The sequence below is a fragment of the Saccostrea echinata genome, unplaced genomic scaffold (assembly GCF_033153115.1).
Source record: "Saccostrea echinata isolate AGI-Se365-2 ecotype Australia unplaced genomic scaffold, CSIRO_AGI_Sech_v1 ptg000010l, whole genome shotgun sequence".
Classification (NCBI taxonomy): Eukaryota; Metazoa; Mollusca; class Bivalvia; order Ostreida; family Ostreidae; genus Saccostrea; species Saccostrea echinata.
Window position 1 is genome coordinate 19,198 of NW_026889759.1, and position 15,803 is coordinate 35,000.

Here is a 15,803-nt window from a genome sequence, read left to right on the forward strand (position 1 = left end):
AGACATTGTCATCTTTACAGACCCCCCCCCCCCCATTCTCTTTTATTGTAATGAATGCAATTTTCGCTTTTATGTTTTGGATTCTAAATAAAATGACCTTGACCTTCATATCACAAGCAACTCTTCTTGAATTTTTCAAAATGATAAGGCTTAATTCTTTGTACAAAATAAAGGTAATTTACATGTTTATGTTCAAGAACCCCCCCCCCCCCCCTTCGATGCAGCCAGGTGGAATAGGCAGATATAAAATATACAACTTATAACGAACGTCTGAAGAGGTTCATTAATAAAATTCAGTTCCCCTGATGTGGTTTGATATTTTGCTACCATTCATTCTTCTTCGGTTTTGTCTATAGAATTTATAATTATTTTATTTAGAATTAATTTATCTTTAGAAAGTAGTGATTGTCAGCTGCATTCATTAGCCGTTTCTTGTATATCTATTACTTGCATATTAATAATTTCATTAAATAATATTTTAAAGTATTAAAACTTCATTTCTATTAAATTTTATTCATTTGTAAATCCTTGGATCCGCTCCTGCAGGTGCGCGAAAGCCTCATCACTACTGTAAACAAATTATTCATCACGCCGTAAATGCTCATGATTCCGCTAAAGTAAGAAAGTTTACACATAGTTTATCATCTCATAAACAACCATCAGCCCTGTCCAATGCAGAAATGCTCGAATTGAAGGGGGAAATTCAGGAATTGTTTTGCGTCAGCCATGTTTTGACGTGAACCTTATACGGCATTCTGTTATATTCTTAATATTATTGTATAGACGAAATTTTGTAAAGGACTTTGTCCTCTTTAGAACAGCTGAACATATGAAAGTTAACTCTGTCAGATATCATAGATAATGACTTGAAGATGTCACCATGAACATTTTTCCGTCGTCAATACTTCCGGTCGTCACAGAAAAGGGATTAAAAAGTCGATTTTTTCAATTTCTACGTCTTTCTAACTTCTTTTTTCTGTAATATTCATAGGGTACGTAAAGTCCCCTCTTTGAAGCTTTTACGTATTACCAGTTTCTTGATAGGATTAAGAAGGAATTTAATATCTTTAAATGTCTTAGAATGTCCGAAAACGTAGGACCAACGTTTCTTAAACACTACAAAATATTGATTTTTTCCCCGTATATATAGTTTGCGGGGACTGCACACAGCTCATTCACGTAGGAGGAGGTGTAGAGGTAACACCAACCTGGTGATTGGGATAGGCCAGAAAAAACCTTCCTGTTGCCATGGAAACGAGTTTATATTAAATAAAAATGGTTGTATATAATATATATCATGTGTGTGCATTTTATTTGCCCCTCTTTATTTTGTCAACTGTAAAAGACATTGTCATCTTTACAGACCCCCCCCCCCCCCCATTCTCTTTTATTGTAATGAATGCAATTTTCGCTTTTATGTTTTGGATTCTAAATAAAATGACCTTGACCTTCATATCACAAGCAACTCTTCTTGAATTTTTCAAAATGATAAGGCTTAATTCTTTGTACAAAATAAAGGTAATTTACATGTTTATGTTCAAGAACCCCCCCCCCCCCCCCTTCGATGCAGCCAGGTGGAATAGGCAGATATAAAATATACAACTTATAACGAACGTCTGAAGAGGTTCATTAATAAAATTCAGTTCCCCTGATGTGGTTTGATATTTTGCTACCATTCATTCTTCTTCGGTTTTGTCTATAGAATTTATAATTATTTTATTTAGAATTAATTTATCTTTAGAAAGTAGTGATTGTCAGCTGCATTCATTAGCCGTTTTCTTGTATATCTATTACTTGCATATTAATAATTTCATTAAATAATATTTTAAAGTATTAAAACTTCATTTCTATTAAATTTTATTCATTTGTAAATCCTTGGATCCGCTCCTGCAGGTGCGCGAAAGCCTCATCACTACTGTAAACAAATTATTCATCACGCCGTAAATGCTCATGATTCCGCTAAAGTAAGAAAGTTTACACATAGTTTATCATCTCATAAACAACCATCAGCCCTGTCCAATGCAGAAATGCTCGAATTGAAGGGGGAAATTCAGGAATTGTTTTGCGTCAGCCATGTTTTGACGTGAACCTTATACGGCATTCTGTTATATTCTTAATATTATTGTATAGACGAAATTTTGTAAAGGACTTTGTCCGCTCCATTTCTTTAGAACAGCTGAACATATGAAAGTTAACTCTGTCAGATATCATAGATAATGACTTGAAGATGTCACCATGAACATTTTTTCCGTCGTCAATACTTCCGGTCGTCACAGAAAAGGGATTAAAAAGTCGATTTTTTCAATTTCTACGTCTTTCTAACTTCTTTTTTCTGTAATATTCATAGGGTACGTAAAGTCCCCTCTTTGAAGCTTTTACGTATTACCAGTTTCTTGATAGGATTAAGAAGGAATTTAATATCTTTAAATGTCTTAGAATGTCCGAAAACGTAGGACCAACGTTTCTTAAACACTACAAAATATTGATTTTTTCCCCGTATATATAGTTTGCGGGGACTGCACACAGCTCATTCACGTAGGAGGAGGTGTAGAGGTAACACCAACCTGGTGATTGGGATAGGCCAGAAAAAACCTTCCTGTTGCCATGGAAACGAGTTTATATTAAATAAAAATGGTTGTATATAATATATATCATGTGTGTGCATTTTATTTGCCCCTCTTTTATTTTGTCAACTGTAAAAGACATTGTCATCTTTACAGACCCCCCCCCCCCCCATTCTCTTTTATTGTAATGAATGCAATTTTCGCTTTTATGTTTTGGATTCTAAATAAAATGACCTTGACCTTCATATCACAAGCAACTCTTCTTGAATTTTTCAAAATGATAAGGCTTAATTCTTTGTACAAAATAAAGGTAATTTACATGTTTATGTTCAAGAACCCCCCCCCCCCCCCCCTTCGATGCAGCCAGGTGGAATAGGCAGATATAAAATATACAACTTATAACGAACGTCTGAAGAGGTTCATTAATAAAATTCAGTTCCCCTGATGTGGTTTGATATTTTGCTACCATTCATTCTTCTTCGGTTTTGTCTATAGAATTTATAATTATTTTATTTAGAATTAATTTATCTTTAGAAAGTAGTGATTGTCAGCTGCATTCATTAGCCGTTTTCTTGTATATCTATTACTTGCATATTAATAATTTCATTAAATAATATTTTAAAGTATTAAAACTTCATTTCTATTAAATTTTATTCATTTGTAAATCCTTGGATCCGCTCCTGCAGGTGCGCGAAAGCCTCATCACTACTGTAAACAAATTATTCATCACGCCGTAAATGCTCATGATTCCGCTAAAGTAAGAAAGTTTACACATAGTTTATCATCTCATAAACAACCATCAGCCCTGTCCAATGCAGAAATGCTCGAATTGAAGGGGGAAATTCAGGAATTGTTTTGCGTCAGCCATGTTTTGACGTGAACCTTATACGGCATTCTGTTATATTCTTAATATTATTGTATAGACGAAATTTTGTAAAGGACTTTGTCCGCTCCATTTCTTTAGAACAGCTGAACATATGAAAGTTAACTCTGTCAGATATCATAGATAATGACTTGAAGATGTCACCATGAACATTTTTTCCGTCGTCAATACTTCCGGTCGTCACAGAAAAGGGATTAAAAAGTCGATTTTTTCAATTTCTACGTCTTTCTAACTTCTTTTTTCTGTAATATTCATAGGGTACGTAAAGTCCCCTCTTTGAAGCTTTTACGTATTACCAGTTTCTTGATAGGATTAAGAAGGAATTTAATATCTTTAAATGTCTTAGAATGTCCGAAAACGTAGGACCAACGTTTCTTAAACACTACAAAATATTGATTTTTTCCCCGTATATATAGTTTGCGGGGACTGCACACAGCTCATTCACGTAGGAGGAGGTGTAGAGGTAACACCAACCTGGTGATTGGGATAGGCCAGAAAAAACCTTCCTGTTGCCATGGAAACGAGTTTATATTAAATAAAAATGGTTGTATATAATATATATCATGTGTGTGCATTTTATTTGCCCCTCTTTTATTTTGTCAACTGTAAAAGACATTGTCATCTTTACAGACCCCCCCCCCCCCCCATTCTCTTTTATTGTAATGAATGCAATTTTCGCTTTTATGTTTTGGATTCTAAATAAAATGACCTTGACCTTCATATCACAAGCAACTCTTCTTGAATTTTTCAAAATGATAAGGCTTAATTCTTTGTACAAAATAAAGGTAATTTACATGTTTATGTTCAAGAACCCCCCCCCCCCCCTTCGATGCAGCCAGGTGGAATAGGCAGATATAAAATATACAACTTATAACGAACGTCTGAAGAGGTTCATTAATAAAATTCAGTTCCCCTGATGTGGTTTGATATTTTGCTACCATTCATTCTTCTTCGGTTTTGTCTATAGAATTTATAATTATTTTATTTAGAATTAATTTATCTTTAGAAAGTAGTGATTGTCAGCTGCATTCATTAGCCGTTTTCTTGTATATCTATTACTTGCATATTAATAATTTCATTAAATAATATTTTAAAGTATTAAAACTTCATTTCTATTAAATTTTATTCATTTGTAAATCCTTGGATCCGCTCCTGCAGGTGCGCGAAAGCCTCATCACTACTGTAAACAAATTATTCATCACGCCGTAAATGCTCATGATTCCGCTAAAGTAAGAAAGTTTACACATAGTTTATCATCTCATAAACAACCATCAGCCCTGTCCAATGCAGAAATGCTCGAATTGAAGGGGGAAATTCAGGAATTGTTTTGCGTCAGCCATGTTTTGACGTGAACCTTATACGGCATTCTGTTATATTCTTAATATTATTGTATAGACGAAATTTTGTAAAGGACTTTGTCCGCTCCATTTCTTTAGAACAGCTGAACATATGAAAGTTAACTCTGTCAGATATCATAGATAATGACTTGAAGATGTCACCATGAACATTTTTTCCGTCGTCAATACTTCCGGTCGTCACAGAAAAGGGATTAAAAAGTCGATTTTTTCAATTTCTACGTCTTTCTAACTTCTTTTTTCTGTAATATTCATAGGGTACGTAAAGTCCCCTCTTTGAAGCTTTTACGTATTACCAGTTTCTTGATAGGATTAAGAAGGAATTTAATATCTTTAAATGTCTTAGAATGTCCGAAAACGTAGGACCAACGTTTCTTAAACACTACAAAATATTGATTTTTTCCCGTATATATAGTTTGCGGGGACTGCACACAGCTCATTCACGTAGGAGGAGGTGTAGAGGTAACACCAACCTGGTGATTGGGATAGGCCAGAAAAAACCTTCCTGTTGCCATGGAAACGAGTTTATATTAAATAAAAATGGTTGTATATAATATATATCATGTGTGTGCATTTTATTTGCCCCTCTTTTATTTTGTCAACTGTAAAAGACATTGTCATCTTTACAGACCCCCCCCCCCCATTCTCTTTTATTGTAATGAATGCAATTTTCGCTTTTATGTTTTGGATTCTAAATAAAATGACCTTGACCTTCATATCACAAGCAACTCTTCTTGAATTTTTCAAAATGATAAGGCTTAATTCTTTGTACAAAATAAAGGTAATTTACATGTTTATGTTCAAGAACCCCCCCCCCCCCCCCTTCGATGCAGCCAGGTGGAATAGGCAGATATAAAATATACAACTTATAACGAACGTCTGAAGAGGTTCATTAATAAAATTCAGTTCCCCTGATGTGGTTTGATATTTTGCTACCATTCATTCTTCTTCGGTTTTGTCTATAGAATTTATAATTATTTTATTTAGAATTAATTTATCTTTAGAAAGTAGTGATTGTCAGCTGCATTCATTAGCCGTTTTCTTGTATATCTATTACTTGCATATTAATAATTTCATTAAATAATATTTTAAAGTATTAAAACTTCATTTCTATTAAATTTTATTCATTTGTAAATCCTTGGATCCGCTCCTGCAGGTGCGCGAAAGCCTCATCACTACTGTAAACAAATTATTCATCACGCCGTAAATGCTCATGATTCCGCTAAAGTAAGAAAGTTTACACATAGTTTATCATCTCATAAACAACCATCAGCCCTGTCCAATGCAGAAATGCTCGAATTGAAGGGGGAAATTCAGGAATTGTTTTGCGTCAGCCATGTTTTGACGTGAACCTTATACGGCATTCTGTTATATTCTTAATATTATTGTATAGACGAAATTTTGTAAAGGACTTTGTCCGCTCCATTTCTTTAGAACAGCTGAACATATGAAAGTTAACTCTGTCAGATATCATAGATAATGACTTGAAGATGTCACCATGAACATTTTTTCCGTCGTCAATACTTCCGGTCGTCACAGAAAAGGGATTAAAAAGTCGATTTTTTCAATTTCTACGTCTTTCTAACTTCTTTTTTCTGTAATATTCATAGGGTACGTAAAGTCCCCTCTTTGAAGCTTTTACGTATTACCAGTTTCTTGATAGGATTAAGAAGGAATTTAATATCTTTAAATGTCTTAGAATGTCCGAAAACGTAGGACCAACGTTTCTTAAACACTACAAAATATTGATTTTTTCCCCGTATATATAGTTTGCGGGGACTGCACACAGCTCATTCACGTAGGAGGAGGTGTAGAGGTAACACCAACCTGGTGATTGGGATAGGCCAGAAAAAACCTTCCTGTTGCCATGGAAACGAGTTTATATTAAATAAAAATGGTTGTATATAATATATATCATGTGTGTGCATTTTATTTGCCCCTCTTTTATTTTGTCAACTGTAAAAGACATTGTCATCTTTACAGACCCCCCCCCCCCCATTCTCTTTTATTGTAATGAATGCAATTTTCGCTTTTATGTTTTGGATTCTAAATAAAATGACCTTGACCTTCATATCACAAGCAACTCTTCTTGAATTTTTCAAAATGATAAGGCTTAATTCTTTGTACAAAATAAAGGTAATTTACATGTTTATGTTCAAGAACCCCCCCCCCCCCCCCCTTCGATGCAGCCAGGTGGAATAGGCAGATATAAAATATACAACTTATAACGAACGTCTGAAGAGGTTCATTAATAAAATTCAGTTCCCCTGATGTGGTTTGATATTTTGCTACCATTCATTCTTCTTCGGTTTTGTCTATAGAATTTATAATTATTTTATTTAGAATTAATTTATCTTTAGAAAGTAGTGATTGTCAGCTGCATTCATTAGCCGTTTTCTTGTATATCTATTACTTGCATATTAATAATTTCATTAAATAATATTTTAAAGTATTAAAACTTCATTTCTATTAAATTTTATTCATTTGTAAATCCTTGGATCCGCTCCTGCAGGTGCGCGAAAGCCTCATCACTACTGTAAACAAATTATTCATCACGCCGTAAATGCTCATGATTCCGCTAAAGTAAGAAAGTTTACACATAGTTTATCATCTCATAAACAACCATCAGCCCTGTCCAATGCAGAAATGCTCGAATTGAAGGGGGAAATTCAGGAATTGTTTTGCGTCAGCCATGTTTTGACGTGAACCTTATACGGCATTCTGTTATATTCTTAATATTATTGTATAGACGAAATTTTGTAAAGGACTTTGTCCGCTCCATTTCTTTAGAACAGCTGAACATATGAAAGTTAACTCTGTCAGATATCATAGATAATGACTTGAAGATGTCACCATGAACATTTTTTCCGTCGTCAATACTTCCGGTCGTCACAGAAAAGGGATTAAAAAGTCGATTTTTTCAATTTCTACGTCTTTCTAACTTCTTTTTTCTGTAATATTCATAGGGTACGTAAAGTCCCCTCTTTGAAGCTTTTACGTATTACCAGTTTCTTGATAGGATTAAGAAGGAATTTAATATCTTTAAATGTCTTAGAATGTCCGAAAACGTAGGACCAACGTTTCTTAAACACTACAAAATATTGATTTTTTCCCCGTATATATAGTTTGCGGGGACTGCACACAGCTCATTCACGTAGGAGGAGGTGTAGAGGTAACACCAACCTGGTGATTGGGATAGGCCAGAAAAAACCTTCCTGTTGCCATGGAAACGAGTTTATATTAAATAAAAATGGTTGTATATAATATATATCATGTGTGTGCATTTTATTTGCCCCTCTTTTATTTTGTCAACTGTAAAAGACATTGTCATCTTTACAGACCCCCCCCCCCCCCCATTCTCTTTTATTGTAATGAATGCAATTTTCGCTTTTATGTTTTGGATTCTAAATAAAATGACCTTGACCTTCATATCACAAGCAACTCTTCTTGAATTTTTCAAAATGATAAGGCTTAATTCTTTGTACAAAATAAAGGTAATTTACATGTTTATGTTCAAGAACCCCCCCCCCCCCCCCTTCGATGCAGCCAGGTGGAATAGGCAGATATAAAATATACAACTTATAACGAACGTCTGAAGAGGTTCATTAATAAAATTCAGTTCCCCTGATGTGGTTTGATATTTTGCTACCATTCATTCTTCTTCGGTTTTGTCTATAGAATTTATAATTATTTTATTTAGAATTAATTTATCTTTAGAAAGTAGTGATTGTCAGCTGCATTCATTAGCCGTTTTCTTGTATATCTATTACTTGCATATTAATAATTTCATTAAATAATATTTTAAAGTATTAAAACTTCATTTCTATTAAATTTTATTCATTTGTAAATCCTTGGATCCGCTCCTGCAGGTGCGCGAAAGCCTCATCACTACTGTAAACAAATTATTCATCACGCCGTAAATGCTCATGATTCCGCTAAAGTAAGAAAGTTTACACATAGTTTATCATCTCATAAACAACCATCAGCCCTGTCCAATGCAGAAATGCTCGAATTGAAGGGGGAAATTCAGGAATTGTTTTGCGTCAGCCATGTTTTGACGTGAACCTTATACGGCATTCTGTTATATTCTTAATATTATTGTATAGACGAAATTTTGTAAAGGACTTTGTCCGCTCCATTTCTTTAGAACAGCTGAACATATGAAAGTTAACTCTGTCAGATATCATAGATAATGACTTGAAGATGTCACCATGAACATTTTTTCCGTCGTCAATACTTCCGGTCGTCACAGAAAAGGGATTAAAAAGTCGATTTTTTCAATTTCTACGTCTTTCTAACTTCTTTTTTCTGTAATATTCATAGGGTACGTAAAGTCCCCTCTTTGAAGCTTTTACGTATTACCAGTTTCTTGATAGGATTAAGAAGGAATTTAATATCTTTAAATGTCTTAGAATGTCCGAAAACGTAGGACCAACGTTTCTTAAACACTACAAAATATTGATTTTTTCCCCGTATATATAGTTTGCGGGGACTGCACACAGCTCATTCACGTAGGAGGAGGTGTAGAGGTAACACCAACCTGGTGATTGGGATAGGCCAGAAAAAACCTTCCTGTTGCCATGGAAACGAGTTTATATTAAATAAAAATGGTTGTATATAATATATATCATGTGTGTGCATTTTATTTGCCCCTCTTTTATTTTGTCAACTGTAAAAGACATTGTCATCTTTACAGACCCCCCCCCCCCATTCTCTTTTATTGTAATGAATGCAATTTTCGCTTTTATGTTTTGGATTCTAAATAAAATGACCTTGACCTTCATATCACAAGCAACTCTTCTTGAATTTTTCAAAATGATAAGGCTTAATTCTTTGTACAAAATAAAGGTAATTTACATGTTTATGTTCAAGAACCCCCCCCCCCCCCCTTCGATGCAGCCAGGTGGAATAGGCAGATATAAAATATACAACTTATAACGAACGTCTGAAGAGGTTCATTAATAAAATTCAGTTCCCCTGATGTGGTTTGATATTTTGCTACCATTCATTCTTCTTCGGTTTTGTCTATAGAATTTATAATTATTTTATTTAGAATTAATTTATCTTTAGAAAGTAGTGATTGTCAGCTGCATTCATTAGCCGTTTTCTTGTATATCTATTACTTGCATATTAATAATTTCATTAAATAATATTTTAAAGTATTAAAACTTCATTTCTATTAAATTTTATTCATTTGTAAATCCTTGGATCCGCTCCTGCAGGTGCGCGAAAGCCTCATCACTACTGTAAACAAATTATTCATCACGCCGTAAATGCTCATGATTCCGCTAAAGTAAGAAAGTTTACACATAGTTTATCATCTCATAAACAACCATCAGCCCTGTCCAATGCAGAAATGCTCGAATTGAAGGGGGAAATTCAGGAATTGTTTTGCGTCAGCCATGTTTTGACGTGAACCTTATACGGCATTCTGTTATATTCTTAATATTATTGTATAGACGAAATTTTGTAAAGGACTTTGTCCGCTCCATTTCTTTAGAACAGCTGAACATATGAAAGTTAACTCTGTCAGATATCATAGATAATGACTTGAAGATGTCACCATGAACATTTTTTCCGTCGTCAATACTTCCGGTCGTCACAGAAAAGGGATTAAAAAGTCGATTTTTTCAATTTCTACGTCTTTCTAACTTCTTTTTTCTGTAATATTCATAGGGTACGTAAAGTCCCCTCTTTGAAGCTTTTACGTATTACCAGTTTCTTGATAGGATTAAGAAGGAATTTAATATCTTTAAATGTCTTAGAATGTCCGAAAACGTAGGACCAACGTTTCTTAAACACTACAAAATATTGATTTTTTCCCCGTATATATAGTTTGCGGGGACTGCACACAGCTCATTCACGTAGGAGGAGGTGTAGAGGTAACACCAACCTGGTGATTGGGATAGGCCAGAAAAAACCTTCCTGTTGCCATGGAAACGAGTTTATATTAAATAAAAATGGTTGTATATAATATATATCATGTGTGTGCATTTTATTTGCCCCTCTTTTATTTTGTCAACTGTAAAAGACATTGTCATCTTTACAGACCCCCCCCCCCATTCTCTTTTATTGTAATGAATGCAATTTTCGCTTTTATGTTTTGGATTCTAAATAAAATGACCTTGACCTTCATATCACAAGCAACTCTTCTTGAATTTTTCAAAATGATAAGGCTTAATTCTTTGTACAAAATAAAGGTAATTTACATGTTTATGTTCAAGAACCCCCCCCCCCCCCCCTTCGATGCAGCCAGGTGGAATAGGCAGATATAAAATATACAACTTATAACGAACGTCTGAAGAGGTTCATTAATAAAATTCAGTTCCCCTGATGTGGTTTGATATTTTGCTACCATTCATTCTTCTTCGGTTTTGTCTATAGAATTTATAATTATTTTATTTAGAATTAATTTATCTTTAGAAAGTAGTGATTGTCAGCTGCATTCATTAGCCGTTTTCTTGTATATCTATTACTTGCATATTAATAATTTCATTAAATAATATTTTAAAGTATTAAAACTTCATTTCTATTAAATTTTATTCATTTGTAAATCCTTGGATCCGCTCCTGCAGGTGCGCGAAAGCCTCATCACTACTGTAAACAAATTATTCATCACGCCGTAAATGCTCATGATTCCGCTAAAGTAAGAAAGTTTACACATAGTTTATCATCTCATAAACAACCATCAGCCCTGTCCAATGCAGAAATGCTCGAATTGAAGGGGGAAATTCAGGAATTGTTTTGCGTCAGCCATGTTTTGACGTGAACCTTATACGGCATTCTGTTATTAAGGTCTTCCGTTTCAGACGGAAGACCTTATAGTGATTCTACTGTTTCTTTTTATTATTATTTTTTTTTCCCCTTTTCTTGTAAATCGGATTTCTCAGAGATGGCTGGACGGATTTTCCTGAAATTTTCAGGGATGATAGAGAATGAAAATACGCTCAGGCGTTTTTTTCATTTTTTCAAAATTCACTTCCGGTCGTCAGTTATGTCCGATTTCCGCTTTTTTCAAAAAAGTTTTGTCCGAGTCATATCTCATAAACGGTAAAAGATGAAGACACCAAACTTATATGAGTAATAGATCTTGATAATTAGGCAAAACCAATCGGGTTAACATCGTGCGCCGTCACTTCCGGTCGTCACAGGAAGTGATAATAGAAATCGAAAATTTCAACTTTTCTTTTTTGAATCTTTTTTTGCATCACCTTATTGCATTTCATTTGTAGTTTCGAAATATGTTGGTCCCACCGGAAACAAAAACGACAACTTCCGGTTATAAGAGAAAAACTACATAATTTGGGTATTTTTCTCTCCCATAAATATTTTTTATAGATAATGTATTTGAACTGATTTTTACATATGTTGTTAAGACTGCAAATGTCTAGAGTAACGTCAAATATCTTTGTAAAATTCACTTCCGGTCGCGCGTTTAGGTGTCCGTAAAATGAGAAATTGTCGGAGTAAGATCTCAGAAATGGTAAGAGATTTTGACACCAAACTTTCATGAGTAATAGACCTTGAGGAGTAGACAAAAATATTTGGGTTAAGAGCGTCAGTCGTCACTTCCGGTCGTCACAGGAAGTGATCAAAGAAATCGAAAATTTCAACTATTCTCTTTTGGAATAAGACTTGCACCATATAATTGTATCTTTTTCACAGTTTTGATATGTGTAGGTCCCACCCGAAACAATAAACAACAACTTCCGGTTATAAGAGAATAAATGTTCTTTTGTTTGTTATGGAATGTAGTGATCAGTATTGAATAGATTGAGAAACACGATTGGTGTATAATGCAAATACAGATTGTCGGTTTAAAAAATTATTTGAGTTTGTCTATTGAGACTGCAGATGTCTAGATTGACGTCAAACATCTTAGTAAAATTAACTTCCGGTTGCGTATTTTCCTCCCCTCATATTGAGATTTTATTCACCTAATTGCTCAGTACCCGTAAACGACTGAAATCTAAAACTTTCAGGAGTGATAGTCAGTCACCAGTTTTTCTACATCATGTGAAAATCGTACGTTGCCGTCAGTTTCCGTCGTGACCGGAAGCGATGCAAACAAGGTGAATTTTCCAAGTTTTTTTTCTTTTTACAGAAATGTTTGGCTAATGCAGATGTTAGATAGACTAAAACCATGCAAATTATTTTCACTGGAAGTGCCGGCCTAAAAACCGTACGTTGTTTCAAACAGTTTTTCATGGAAACTTTTAGGGATGATCAGTTGTGAATAATTTAGGTGTAGAATGAACATTTGTTTGGAGAAATTTCAGTCTTGATGAAGTAAAAAAAAAACATAGAAAGTAAATTTATTTCCGGGATTTTCTCAATGACCTTGACCTTTGATCTTAACCTTTGACCTTGAACTTTGATGACCTTGACCTTTAACCAAAAGGTCAGAATCAATAATTAATTCACTCCTCTTTCCCCCCTCCCCTTCCCAAAAAATCCCCCCCCCCCAAAAAAATCAGATTAATATCAGCCTAGAATATTTCTCTAGATCTCATAAAACACCTCGGATCGACATAAAATTTCGAGGTATTACAGAAAATATCTGAAAGAAAGTTTCCTGAAAATTTGACTGTGAATCTCTGAAGTGTATAGAAATTATGAATGTTAACGGCAAACACTATATCTTTTTTCGTATCTGAAATTTAGGTGCCGATGAGCATAAAAATTAATTAAAGCTTTTCTCGCTTATTTCTTCAGTTGTTATGAATAGCACTCGATTCTCTTGATATGATATGATATTTTAACACCAAGCATTCTTGCTTTCTCTAGTATGTGGAATTTATTTCAATTTTATTTAGAATTAATATTAATCGAATGAATGTCGAAAACAGCGATTTTTTCCTAGCAAATAAATTTTCACTCTCTCATTGGCACATTTTTCTTTCTAAAATCCCTATCTGAAATTTTAATTTATGCTACTTACATTTAATTCAATCCACACAGAGATGCTTATTTTAATCTTACCTATTATTTTAGGATATTCAGTCACATCCGAACCCGATCCGAAATTTTCCTATATTTGTAAACTAAGTCTCGACACTGCAGTTCTAATGCATCATAGGCTCTGAATGATTAACTCAATGCATTCCAAATATAGACAAACTTAAATATTTTTTTAAACCGAAAATCTGCATTTGCATTACACACCAATCGTGTTTCACAATTTATTCAATACTGATTACTACATCCCATAACAAACAAAAGAACACGTGCTTTTATTTCTATTTATTCTTAAACAATTAATTTACTACCTCCATCTTCATCGGAATACGTGGTCCAGTGGTTAGCGCGCCTGCCTTACGAACCAAAGGTTTTGAGTTCGATCCCTGCTGGGAGAACATTTTTTTTTTTTTTTTTTTTTGCATTCTCAGCTTTTTCTTTCAAACCAGTTGACAAAAGAATCAAGAAAACGGAAGACCTGTTATTGCCTAGGCAATAAGTATCTAGTATTCTTAATATTATTGTATAGACGAAATTTTGTAAAGGACTTTGTCCGCTCCATTTCTCCAGAACAGCTTAAGATATGAAAGTTAACTCTGTCAGATATCATAGATAATGACTTGTAGATGTCACCATGAATATTCTTTCCGTCGTCAATACTTCCGGTCGTCACAGAAAGTGGATTAAAAAGTCGATTTTTTCTATTTCTTGGTCTTTCTAACTTCTTTTTTCTGTAATATTCATAGGGTATGTAAAGGCCTCTCTTTGAAGATTTTACGTATTACCAGTTTCTTGATAGGATTAAGAAGGAATTAAATATCTTTAAATATCTTAGAATTTCCGAAAACGTAAGACCAACGTTTCTTAAACACTACAAAATATTGATATTTCCCCCGTATATATAGTTTGCGGGGACTGCTTACTGCTCATTCACGTAGGAAGTGGTGTAGAGTTAACACCTACCTGGTGATTGGGAGAGGCCAGAAAAACCTTCCTGTTGCCATTGAAACGAGTTTATATTAAATAAAAACGCTTGTATATGATATGTGTGTGCATTTTATTCCCCCTCTTTTTTGTCAACTGTAGAAGGCATTGTCATCTTAACCCCCCCCTTTTTTCTCCCTCTTTTCGCTTTTATGTTTTGGATTCTTTATAAAATGACCTTGACCTTCATATCACAAGCAACTCTTCTTGACGTTTTCGAAATTATAAGCCTTAATTCTTTCTACAAAATAATGGTAATTTACATTTTTATGTTCAAGACCCCCCCCCTTCCTCGAAGCAACCAGGTTGAATACACAGATATAAAATTCACAACTTATAAGGAACTTCTTAAGAGTTTCATTAATAAAATTCGGTTCCCCTGATGTGATTTGATATTTTGCTACCATTCATTCTTCTTCTGTTTTGTCTATAGAATTTATAATTATTTTATTTAGAATTAATTTATCTTTAAAAAGTAGTGATTGTCAGCTGCATTCATTAGCATTTCGCGTTTTCTTGTATATCTATTACTTGCATATTAATCATTTCATTAAATAACATTTAAAAGTATTAAAACTTCATTTCTATTAAATTTTATTAATTTGTAAATCCTTGGATCCGCTCCTGCAGGTGCGCGAAAGCCTCATCACTACTGTAAACAAATTATTCATCACGCCGAAAATGTTCATGATTCCGCTAAACTAAGAAAGTTTACACATAGTTTATCATCTCATAAACAACCATCAGCCCTGTCCAATGCAGAAATGCTCCAATTGAAGGGGAAAATTCAGGAATTGTTTTGCGTCAGCCATGTTTTGACGTGAACCTTACACGGCATTCTCTTATTAAGGTCTTCCGTTTCAGACGGAAGACCTTATAGTGATTCTACTGTTTCTTCTTTTTAAGGTCTTCCGTTCCAGACGGAAGACCTTATAGTGATTGTACTGTTTATTATTAAGGTCTTCCGTTCCAGACGGAAGACCTTATAGTGATTGTACTGTTTATTATTAAGGTCTTCCGTTCCAGACGGAAGACCTTATAGTGATTGTACTGTTTATT